The 11,913-nt window shown below is 43.2% G+C and overlaps 1 protein-coding gene and 1 pseudogene across 1 annotated transcript in view; both read right to left on the reverse strand.

Annotated features, from left to right (window-relative positions):
- Nucleotides 1-11,913, reverse strand: part of LOC129481202 (tripartite motif-containing protein 60) — an 82,903-nt gene that overhangs the window by 23,486 nt on the left and 47,504 nt on the right. The window lies entirely within an intron of this gene.
- LOC129481207 (protein FAM218A-like) lies at nucleotides 5,987-7,168 on the reverse strand (annotated as a pseudogene).

The following is an 11,913-nucleotide window of genomic DNA, read 5'->3' on the forward strand; positions in this document are numbered from 1 at the left end:
GTATAAGAACCTTGTAATAGTATATTCCCAATTCTCACTGATTCTTTGTGGTCTTGTATGCATACAATACTTTTACATATGCTGGAAAAACACTTATTATTGTTTTAAACAGCTAGTTATCTTTTAGAGCAATTACCTTTATTTTATTTTATGCACTTTATTTCTTTGTGTAAACACAAGTTTCTGACATCTATAATATTCCTTTGGCTTGAAGTACTTTAACATTCCTCGTAGTGTCTGCTTGATGGCAACAAATTCCCTCCATTTTATTTTTCTAAGTATTTCTCCATTGCTTTTGAGAAATGTGCTAATCGGTTGTAGAATTGAGTTGGCAAGATTTTTTTTATTTACAGAAGTAACTATTGTCTCCTTGATTTCACATTTTCTGATGAGAGGTCTGTTGTAGTTCTTATCCTCCTTCCTTTGTCAGTAGTCATGCACTGCATAACAGTGTTTCAGCCACTGACCACATACATGACAGTGGTCCTATAAGATTATAAACCTGCATTTTTATGGACATTTTCTATGCTTACATATACCTAGATACAAAAATAGTTGTCATCGTGTTACAATTTCTATAGCATTCAGTACAGTAACTTGCTGTACAGGTTTATTAGCCTGGGAGCATTTGGCTGTACCATATAGCTTACAGGCATAATAAGCTACACAATTGCAAACTAGGTTTGTGTAAGCATACTCTACGATGTTCACAGAATGATGAAATCATCCCGTGATGTACTTCTCAGAACATATACCCATGGTTAATGCATGCAAGGCAGTAATGTACTTTCTTACTCGGGCTGCCTTCAAAATCGTGTTTTTGATTTTAATTTTCAGCAGTTTGAACTTGATTGATATATTGATATGTTTGGAGCTATGTTATCATTTTTTTTCTTGTTTTGGTTTGTGTGTTTTGATAGTCATCGTGCTTGGTGTTCTCTGGGCTTCTTGGTTCTGAAGTTTTAGTGTCTGTAACTAAATTCTTGGCCATGATTTTTTTTTGAATATTTCCTGTTTTTCTTTTTAAATTTTTATTTATTTTTGCCTTCACTTCCTAGTGATGAGATTTCTTCTTTCTGAGATTCCAAGTATCCATAAATGACACTGTTTGATACTGTCCCACAGTTCTTAGTTTTTGTTTTTTATTCTTTTCACTTTATATTTCAGTTTGGGTAGTTTGTTTATCTATCTCCAAGTTCACTGATTATTTCCCTCAGTGTGCTCAGTGTGTTGAGGGTACTAATGAGCCCATTGAAGGCATCTTCATTTCTTTTCTGTGGTTTTCATTGCTAGCATTTCCATTTGATTTTTTTTTTTTTTTTTTTGAGATGGAGTCTCACTTTCTCACCCAGGCTGGAGTGCAGTGGCACGATCTCGGCTCACAGTAACCTCCACCTCTCGGGTTCAAGTAATTCTCCTCCCTCAGCCTCTGGAGTAGCTGGGATTACAGGCACCCGCCACCACACCTGGCAAATTTTTTTTTGTATTTTTAGTAGAGACAGGGTTTCACCATGTTGGTCAGCCTAGTTTGGAACTCCTGACCTCAAGTTATCCACCTGCCTCAGCCTCCCAAAGTGCTAGGATTACAGGCGTAAGCCACCACGCCCAGCTTTTCCATTTGATTTTATAGTTTCCAACTCTGATAAAATTATCTATCTGATCCTGCATGTTGTCTTTATTTTCCACTGAAGCCTTTAACATATCAATTACAATTATTTTTCATTTTTTTGCATAAGAGTTCCTACATTTGTGTTATAGCTTAGTATGGTTCTGATGTTCGTTTTGTCTCTTCAGAGTGTGGTTAATTTTCCTTTTACATTTTTTTTTGTATGCCTTGTTTTTTTTGTTTTGGGTAAAAACCAGACGTATATAGAAAAATACATACTAAGGTAAACATTTTTATACTTGTAGATTATATTAGTTTTGGAGGGAATACCCTAACAAGGTATCACAAACTGGATGGTTTACACAACAGGAAATTTATTGTCTCACAGTTCTGGAGGCCAAGTCCAAAATATGGGTGTTGGCAGGATTGGTTCTTTCTGAGGGCTGTGTTACAAAATTTCTTCCATGCCTCCAGGCTCTGGTGGGTTGCTGCCAATCTGTCATTCCTTGGCTAGTAGATGTATCACTCCAGTGGCATTCTCCCCATGTTTCCTCACATAACCTTCCTCTGTGCATATCTTTGTGTCAAAATTTCGTCTTTTTATAAGGACAGCAGTCATATTGGATTAAGGCCCACCCTAAATGGCCTCATTTGAACTGATTACCTTTTTTTTTTTTTTTTTTTGAGATGGAGATTCGCTGTTGTTGCCCAGGCTGGAGTACAATGGTACAATCTTGGCTCACTGCAACCTCTGCCTCCCAAGTTCAAACGATTCTCCTGCGTCAGCCTCCCGAGTAGTTGGGATTGCAGGGGCCCACCACCACGCCCAGCTAATTTTTGTATTTTTACTAGAGATGGGGTTTCACCATGTTGGCCATGTTGGTCTCAATTTCCTGACCTCTGGTGATCCACCTGCCTCAGCCTCCCAAAGTGCTGGGATAACAGGCGTGAGCCACCGCATCTGGCCTTAACAGATTACCTTGGTAAAGACCTAATTTCCAAATGAGGTCATATCTGAAGTACTGGGGTTAGCACTTCAACAGATGTTTTTGGCAGAACACAATTCAACCAATAGCAGAGATGAACTTGTTTCCCTTCTGCTAGGCCTGTAGTGAGGGTGTGTTTGTATTAATCGAGCCAGGAGTTTTGCAGAGTTTGAAGTTTGTTATTGCTATGGTTACCATTAATTCATTAAAGACTTCACACTCCCCTAGTGATATGTCTCTTTCATTTCTCAAACTGGATTCTACTGTTATTTTTACTCGACTCCTGTTAGTGTGGTTTTGGGAGTTGGGGAAGCCCGTGTTCTCTGATGTTCTGATTGAGCATGAGTCATGGGCAGGCACTCTGAACTCTGGTCTCAGGCATGTGTGCCCTTCACAAATGTTCTTGACCCTCCTCCTGATGTAATGCTGGGCCTAGCACACATTCCCACATCTCACAGCACAAAGGGAAATGACTGGCACATCTTCCAAGTCCCCTTATTCAGGGAACTACCTGGTGATGCGCTCACCAAAAGAAGGGAAGAAAACTAAGAAGGGAAACAAGGGACTCAGATAACAATAGACTTAAAACCTCTGGACATGGCCGGGCGCGGTGGCTCACGCTTCTAATCCCAGCACTTTGGGAGGCCGAGGCGGGCGGATCACGAGGTCAGGAGATCGAGACCACGGTGAAACCCCGTCTCTACTAAAAATACAAAAAATTAGCCGGGCGTGGTGGCGGGCGCCTGTAGTCCCAGCTACTCGGAGAGGCTGAGGCAGGAGAATGGTGTGAACCCGGGAGGCGGAGCTTGCAGTGAGCCGAGATCGCACCACTGCACTCCAGCCTGGGCGACAGAGCGAGACTCCGTCTCAAAAAAAAAAAAAAAAAAAAAAAAAAACCTCTGGACATAAGACAGAAGATAAAAGATAATTCTTAGGGTAAGGGAAACATGAAAGGCCTCAGAGGACAGCTGTGCATCATATCACCCAATTTCAGTTCATGCTAAGATGATAGAGGGCTTCAGGAGATTGAGCACTACAAAGAAAATGAATATAATCAACAAATTACATGTCGAGTTTAGAGAGGAACTTTGGAGATTAGCAGATATGGGGCTGAAAGAGATAAACAGAAAGTGCAGCAAGTAAGAAATCAGGCAATTTTAATCACAGGTAAAACAAAACTTGTATATCAAATTATAGTACCTAAGTGGCTCAGCTGTGAACAATTATATAGTCGTATGAACATGTTAATCCAATTACATTACCATATTTGGATATTTGTGGGGAAAGAGAGTATGTGCCTGGGAGGTGTGAGAGACCTAAATTCTCAGTTTGCCTAATAGAATTTTAATTTGAAATGTCTAACATTAGACATGTTACAGTTATGGAGAAATAGCAAGGTCACTGGAATAAATCGTGCTTCTGTTTAACAGGAATTTTGCATAGGATGGCATGACCCAGGAGATTTTCATTTTTATATAATACTTTTGTTGCTGGACTGAACTAATAACCTTCTATATAATTTTGATAAAATTTGTAATGTGGAATTTTAATTCATAATGTGGAATGCATTGAATTAATGACTATACAAGTAATACCATCTTTCATCCTAGAATATCAAAAATACTTTACAATTTACTCCCATTACATCTCTGAAGAGTATGCATTTCTAATACTATTTTATTGACAGCTGCTAAAATAATGGAAGAAAAAAACCTTTCCTCTGCTTATAAGTGGTAAACACAGAATTCAGAATTGTGGAGCTCCTCTCCTAAATAAAAATACAAAATCGTTTTCAAATAATTCATCCTTCATAATCTATTACTGTACAGATTATAAGAGGTTAAAAATCACACTCAGTGTGAAACACAGCCTAAGTAGTTTCATAAAAATATCACTTGAAGAAAAAATATGAGATCTGGCATTCAAGTTATAAGATTAAACGTCACCCACTTCATTGTCCAGAAAAATCCTAATATTACTGGGTTTTACTTTTAGTAGAAGAACGATTGCCACTCTACCTACTGTAATGACTTCAGCAAAGTTATTACATTTCTGTAGCTGAATACTAAAGCATGAATCCTATTGTAATGGTGTCTTTTTCCACCTCCTCGGAAGACAATTCTAACAAACAACACTGTTATATCTATCCTGTTTGATTTTGTCTTCTTTCCCTTCTTCCTAGTAATACCAGCCTTAATCTTCTTGGATCACGAGTTTTTGTGGTGTCTTTCCAAATCTCACTGTATTCTGTCTTCAGAGATAAAAGATTATGACATGCTGTTTCAGGATCTAGAGTGAAATCTATGTAAAATGAAGAATTTTTGTCGACTATAATGTTGTGGCAGAAGTCTAGAATCATCATTCCTTAGTTAAAATGGAAAAGCTCGTGAAGGTTTTATCTTAAAACATGTTATTGATACATACCTTAGATCAGTTACTGGTTGTCTATTTGAGTGAAGAGTTTGCTATCTCACTTATTAGAGCTTTTAATAAGAAAATATGGTCTGAGGCCGGGCGCGGTGGCTCACGCTTGTAATCCCAGCACTTTGGGAGGCCGAGGCGGGCGGATCACGAGGTCAGGAGATCGAGACCACGGTGAAACCCCGTCTCTACTAAAAATACAAAAAATTAGCCGGGCGTGGTGGCGGGCGCCTGTAGTCCCAGCTACTCGGAGAGGCTGAGGCAGGAGAATGGCATGAACCCGGGAGGCGGAGCTTGCAGTGAGCCGAGATTGCGCCACTGCACTCCAGCCTGGGCGACAGAGCAAGACTCCGTCTCAAAAAAAAAAAAAAAAAAAGAAAATATGGTCTGAAAGTTTTGTTTTCATCTAATGTGTGTATCATATCCTAGTCTTTGTATTTTCGGGTTTCAGAACTGCATCTTATTCATTTTCCAAATAGAGTATAAAGTGCTCAAAATCAGAGTTTAATCTCTTCCTCTAATATTCTACTATCTTCGGTAGCATTCATGTATTTTTAGTTAACATAACTATTAGTTTAGTTTTGGCTTATTTAAAGCATTTTTTGTTTGTTTGTTTGTTTGTTTGTTTGAGACGGAGTCTCGCTCTGTCGCCCAGGCTGGAGTGCAGTGGCGCAGTCTCGGCTCACTGCAAGCTCCGCCCCCCAGGTTCACGCCATTCTCCTGCCTCAGCCTCTCCGAGTAGCTGGGACTACAGGCGCCTGCCACCACGCCCGGCTAATTTTTTGTATTTTTAGTAGAGACGGGGTTTCACTGTGGTCTCGATCTCCTGACCTCGTGATCCGCCCGCCTCGGCCTCCCAAAGTGCTGGGATTAGAAGCGTGAGCCACCACGCCCGGCCTATTTAAAGCATTTTATACTTGCTTTTTTAGAGGTCAGACATCCCCTGTGAGCTTCTTCCTTGAAGCAGCCTGCTCTACAGGACAGATGAGCCCAGCAGGAGCCAGCCCACTGCAGATCCAAACCCTCTAGTCCTTGTCACAAAAAGGGGCTGGGACCTGATGGTGATTATCTTCCTGCCTTTTCCTGGTGGTCTTCTGAGTTGGAGTTGCTTGGTAATTTCAGTGGTGTGACAGCCGGAGTGTTGCTACTAAAATTCCTCCCTGGGCTGCATGAGCGGCTGACAGGGCACGGGGAGAAAACGATTAGCTTCTCCCAGGATTAGTGAAAGGACCGCTGTTGGACAAGTATGGTGGTCGCTGGATCTCTGCAAAGACACTGTCGAAGTGGCTGCGGTTCAGCGTAAGGTCTGTCAGGGAGACCAGAAGCCCTGCGCCAGGAACGCAGTGCTCGCTTAGCCCACCCTGCAGGGATGGCTCTCCAGGTGCTGGGTCCGGGGAGAAAAGTGTGTCCAGAATTGGTTCCTTCCGGTGAGTTCTTGGTCTGGCTGACTTCAAGAATGAAGCCACGGACCTTCTTTGCAGAGTGTTACAGTTCTTAAAGATGGTGTGTCCAGAGTTTGTTCCTTCAGATGTTCAGATGTGGCCGGAGTTTCTTCCTTCTGGTGGGTTCATGGTCTCGCTGGCTTCAGGAGTGAAGCCGCAGACTGTCGCAGTGAGTGTTACAGCTCTTAAAGGTGGCACGTCTAGAGTTGTTTGTTCCTCCCGGTGGGTTCGTGGTCTTGCTGACTTCAGGAATGAAGCCGCAGATCCTTGTGGTGAGTGTTACAGCTCATAAAGGTAATGCCCACCCAAAGAGTGAGCGGCAGCAAGATTTACTGTGAAGAGCGAAAGAACAAAGCTTCCACAGTGTGGAAGGGCACCCAAGCGGTTGCCGCTACTGACTAGGGTGGCCAGCTTTTATTCCCTTATTTGGCCCTGTCCACGTCCTACTGATGGGTCCATTTTACAGAGCGCTGATTGGTCCATTTTACAGAGTGCTGATTGGTCCGTTTACAAACCTTTAGCTAGACACAGAGTGCTGATTGGTGTGTTTTTACAGAGTGCTAATTGGTGTGTTTTTACAGAGTGCTGATTGGTGTGTTTATAATCCTTCAGCTAGACAGAAAAGTTCTCCAAGTCCCGACTGGACCCAGGAAGTCCAGCTGGCTTCACCTCTCAAGAGGACAGCTGCCCCGCCCCACAGCACATCCTTCCATCCACTGTAGTACCTGGCGCTGCCCCTGCTCTCCAACATCATCGACCTCCATGGTCTCACCGGGAAATCAAAGTCCAGAGGCGGTGCTGGCCACGCACAATCACTGCTCAGCTGCCCCGACTTCTGTACAGACTCGCTGGAGGTGTCGCCCAGCCACCTGCAGGAAGCACTGCAGGACACCTAGGGCTCCTGAGAACTTTGTATTCTGTGAGAAGTTTGCATTCTCAAGGAATCTCAGCTGTTTGGTTTGCTCTTCTGCCACCCACTTCTACCTGCGCCAGACTGAGGGCACTCCCTGCCCCACCCTAACAGAACAGGATTCCAGTTGCTGTTTTAATTTACTGAATGTTATTTGTAACTGGTGGGAGAAAAATGTGGTTATAATTCACACTGTACAGCTTATTAAAAGTTACAGTAACACTATAATTGAAATATTGTATTTTAGGAAATAAATAATGAGATTATAAGATGAAATATAATGTACAGATGAAATATACAGATGAAATATACAATGTTTGGGAATTTGCTCCATTGGCAGGAGAAGCTGGTGGGGTTACAAAGATTGTTAATTCAAATGATAGAAATTGGTTGCTTTTTATGTGTAGGTTCTTCATACTGTTCTCTCTACTCTTATGGATGTATGAAATACTCTACAATTTAAAAACTTCCTTTTAACTTAGATCAACCAAGTGAAGACAAAGAACAAAATAAACAATGAAAAGAAAAGAAAACCAAAAAAACAAAATAGGATTGGAGCTCCTATGAGAATCTAAACCATTGCTGATCTTACAGGAGGTGGAGCTCTGGTGGTAATGCTCACTCTCTAGGCTCACCTCCTGCTGTGTAGCCCAGTTCTTAACAGGCCACCATCAGGTCCCAGTCTGCGGCCAGGGTTTGGGGACCCCTGTACTAAGAAATCTTGTCAGGCTTTTTCTGCAAGAGCCTGTTGCAATATTGTCTGCCCCCTAAGAGGCTTATTTCCAGAGTCCTCGACTGTGTTTTCCGGATTCTCACACTCTCAGGCAGCTCTCCAACTGGGCAGTCTCATGCAGCAGACAGCCTCCCAGATGAAAACTCACTGGCTCCTCCCTGCTCCTTCTGGAGGTGGTAGCTCTGTAGTTGTGGTAGAGGGAATGGGGCTATGAGCAGTGTCAAAGCTCCTATTGAAGCCAGCTCACTCGGGAGGAATGTATCAGAACTTTGCTTTGGGGGCACATGGGCATGTAGTTTAAAGAAGTCCCTGTGGTGAATCTGATATGTTGTCAGTCTCTATGTGGGGTATAAGAAATACATTTGGTCTTTGTTCCTTTTCCTTTTGTGGAGCCCCTAAAGTCCCTTGAAATGTCCCCAGTTTTATTTTTGGTTTATTTTATTTTATTTTTTAATTTTTGGACAGTATTTCAAGTTTATTTGTATTCACAGAATATACCAGGCGATCTTGACAGCTGCGAGGTGACAGCTCTCCAACCCCTAACCCTGCAGCTGCTCCCTAAGGGCAAATTCCAGAAGATCCAGAAGATCATTCCTGAGGTCCGCAGATGCCTCACACAGTGGACAGAGTTGAGATGCTGGAGGATGGAATGTCATCCCTAAACCTACAACCCACTGTTAACGGTGGAGAGTGTTCAGGTTCTTGGCGTCTTGAACGAAGAATTGGACAAAACACACAAACAAAGCAAGGAAGGAATGAAGGGTTTTCTTGAAAATGAAAGTACCCTCTGCAGTGTGGGAATGGGCCTGAACGTAGGGGCTCAAAGGCCCTTTTAACAGAATTTTGGGGAGTTTAAATAGCCCCTAGAGTATTCCATTGGTTACTTAGGGTACACCCCATGTAAATGGAGGGGATGAAGTAAAATTACAAAGTCATTTACAGCCTATGCCTTATGGAGAGGATATTTCCTGTTACAGCTGAAGTGTGAATTGGCCTTATGTTCCCTGCCTCCAGACTCTATTTTCCTGCCTCACCACCACCAGACTTGATTCCAGCCAGGAAGGCCTCCCTAACTGGAGTCCTCCCCTTTTCTTCTCCTACTCTGCTGTAGTTCCAAGTGTCTCCCCTCCACCAGTCCCACAAAGCTCAAATACGGAGAGGTCTCCATTTATAGCAGGGGGGACATCTCACACCCTTGCATAAGTTAAAACAAATATTATGCACACTCCTCCATCACCTAGGTGGACATATGGGAATACAAGTAAAAATTAGGAGCAATGAGAAATAAATTAATGACACTCTCCGGGTTTTTCCCACCCGGAGTAGCCCTGCGGTGTCTATGCCTCAGTCTTCTGTTATTCGGTCTCCCCACAAGCACCAGCTGACCTCTCTGCTGTAATGTTCTCAGTTTGAGTTCCCTGGGCAGTCCCAGTTTGAAATACGCTCTCCAGCACCAGATAAGCCGGCGTTTTCTTTGATTTTTCTGATTCTTTTTAGGGGATTGCCGGGAGTGAGGGTTAGAAGTCAGCCTGGTGGTGCTGGAGAAAAGTGCTGAGGTCCAGCGCGGAGTCCCAGGGCTCCCGAGTCAGATTAAGGGCTTGAGGATGGGGGCGCAGGGGTGGGGGCGTCCTCCAGAGGCAGGGGTGTCGGCACACCCTCTTCAGCCATCGCGGTCTGGCAGAAGATGAAGTGAGCAGGAGAAAGAGAAGCTTCTTTAGGGGGTTCAGTTCCTTGACTGGCAGCTGGCACCCGACCCCTGGAGGGTGGAGGACTCTGTGGCTCCACATTCGGTGCCCTTGAGAGGCGCTGGGGTGAGGCTGGGGCCTCTGTGGGCTCCGGGAGAGGTTGAAAGTGAAGATCTCAGAATCTGAGCTCTGCCAGGTTACCGGGTTCGTGCAGGATGGTCATGATGGGGTGGGAACTGCGGAAGTGACATATCAAGCGCTGGGTGGAACATAAGGGCAAGGGCTGGGTTTTATTGGTTTGTTTGTTTATTTGAGATGGAGAGATGGAATTTCGCTCTTGTTCCCCAGGCTGCAGTGCAATGGCACGATCTCCGCTCACTGTAACCTCCACCTCCCGGGTTCAAGCAATTCTCCTGCCTCAGCCTCCGGAGTAGCTGAGATTACAGGCGCCAGGCACCACATCCAGCTATTTTTTGTATTTTTAGTAGAGACACGTTTCACCATGTTGGCCAGGCTGGTTTTGAACTCCCGACCTCAGGTGATCTGCCCACCTCGGCCTCCTAAAGTGCTGGGCTTACAGCCATGAGCTACCGAGCCCAGTGGGCTGGGTTTTTAATTTCATATATTTTTGTGGATTCAGGATGTTGCTCTGTCACCGTGTAGTGCAGTGCGCAGTCATGGTTCACTGTAACCTGGAACTCCTGATCTCAAGGGATCCTCCAGCCTCAACCTTCCAAATAGCCAGGACTGCAGGCACACATCACCATGTCCAGCTAACTTTTTCAAATTACCATGATTGGTGGGTAGAGATGCATAACATTCCTTTGAGGCAAAGGGAAAGCATGGCCAGGAAGCTGTCGAAATAAGCCTGAAAAAATCTGGCCAAATCTGTAGTAGCCAGATATTTACCATTTCCTGATTGGATGGAGTAAGTCATGTCAATAACATTGGGACAGATCATCCCATTAAAGCTGTCATCAATTCCCTCTGAGATGTCATACTTCTTTCAAAGTGTAACAACACACAAAATTAGGGTTGAACCCAGAAATAGTGAAATAATCACTCCTAGGTCTTGCATCATGGGTTTCAAATCTTGAGTAACTATTTTAACTAAAATTTAATCATATTATTATCTTTTTTCACTGGGGGCAGGAACATCCATGGATCCCATTTTGTAAAGCTAATTTGAAAATGCAGAAGATGTAATTTACTTTGCATTTATTACTTATTGTATTTCTCTTTTCTCTTTAATATTTCATCCCAGTGTGTGTTCTCACCATGGAAAATTTAGGGAAGCCAGTGATTTTCATAGTTAAGATACAGGATACCTCTTTTACCTCCATTTTATGTTCAGTAACATCACTAAGGTAATAGAGGATTCTTCATTTAAAATCAGAGGGATCCCTGGTAAACTAATTAGAGGGAAATAACAAAGTCTATAAAGGTTTTCCAATGATGCATTTCAACAGATGCTTAGGTTCAATCATCATCCAGCTTACAGAGACAGAAAAGTCAACCAGCACCTTTTAATCTTTTGTGTTGTTTAGATTCTTTTGGCAAATTTTGCATTTTCAACTTGAAATTGCAAATTAGGAATTTTCCTCCAGTTTGTTTGTTTTGGTTTGTTGCTTTTTTTTTTTTTTTTTTGGTCCTCTCCTTGAATCTATAATTTGGTGTTATTTTTCTTTCTCTTTCTTCCTCATCTCCCTGACTTTTCATGTCTTTGTTTTTTATTCTTTTTTTTTTTTTTTTTTTTTTGGTAGACATGCAATATACTTTAGGGGCTGTTCCTTTTCTTTTCTTTTTTTTTTTTTTTTTGAGACAGAGTCTCGCTCTGTCGCCCAGGCTAGAGTGCAGTGGCGCAATCTCGGCTCACTGCAAGCTCCACTTCCTGGGTTCACGCCATTCTCCTGCCTCAGGCTTCCGAGTAGCTGGGACCACAGTCGCCCGCCACCACGCCCGGCTAATTTTTTGTATGTTTAGTAGAGACGGGGTTTCACCGTGTTAGCCAGGATGGTCTCGATCTCCTGACCTCGTGATCTGCCCGCCTCGGCCTCCCAGAGTGCTGGGATTACAGGCGTGAGCCACCGCGCCCGGCCCTGTTCCTTTTCATATTATTACGTTGTGAAG

The sequence above is a fragment of the Symphalangus syndactylus genome, chromosome 4, assembly GCF_028878055.3.
Source record: "Symphalangus syndactylus isolate Jambi chromosome 4, NHGRI_mSymSyn1-v2.1_pri, whole genome shotgun sequence".
In the NCBI taxonomy this organism is placed as follows: Eukaryota; Metazoa; Chordata; class Mammalia; order Primates; family Hylobatidae; genus Symphalangus; species Symphalangus syndactylus.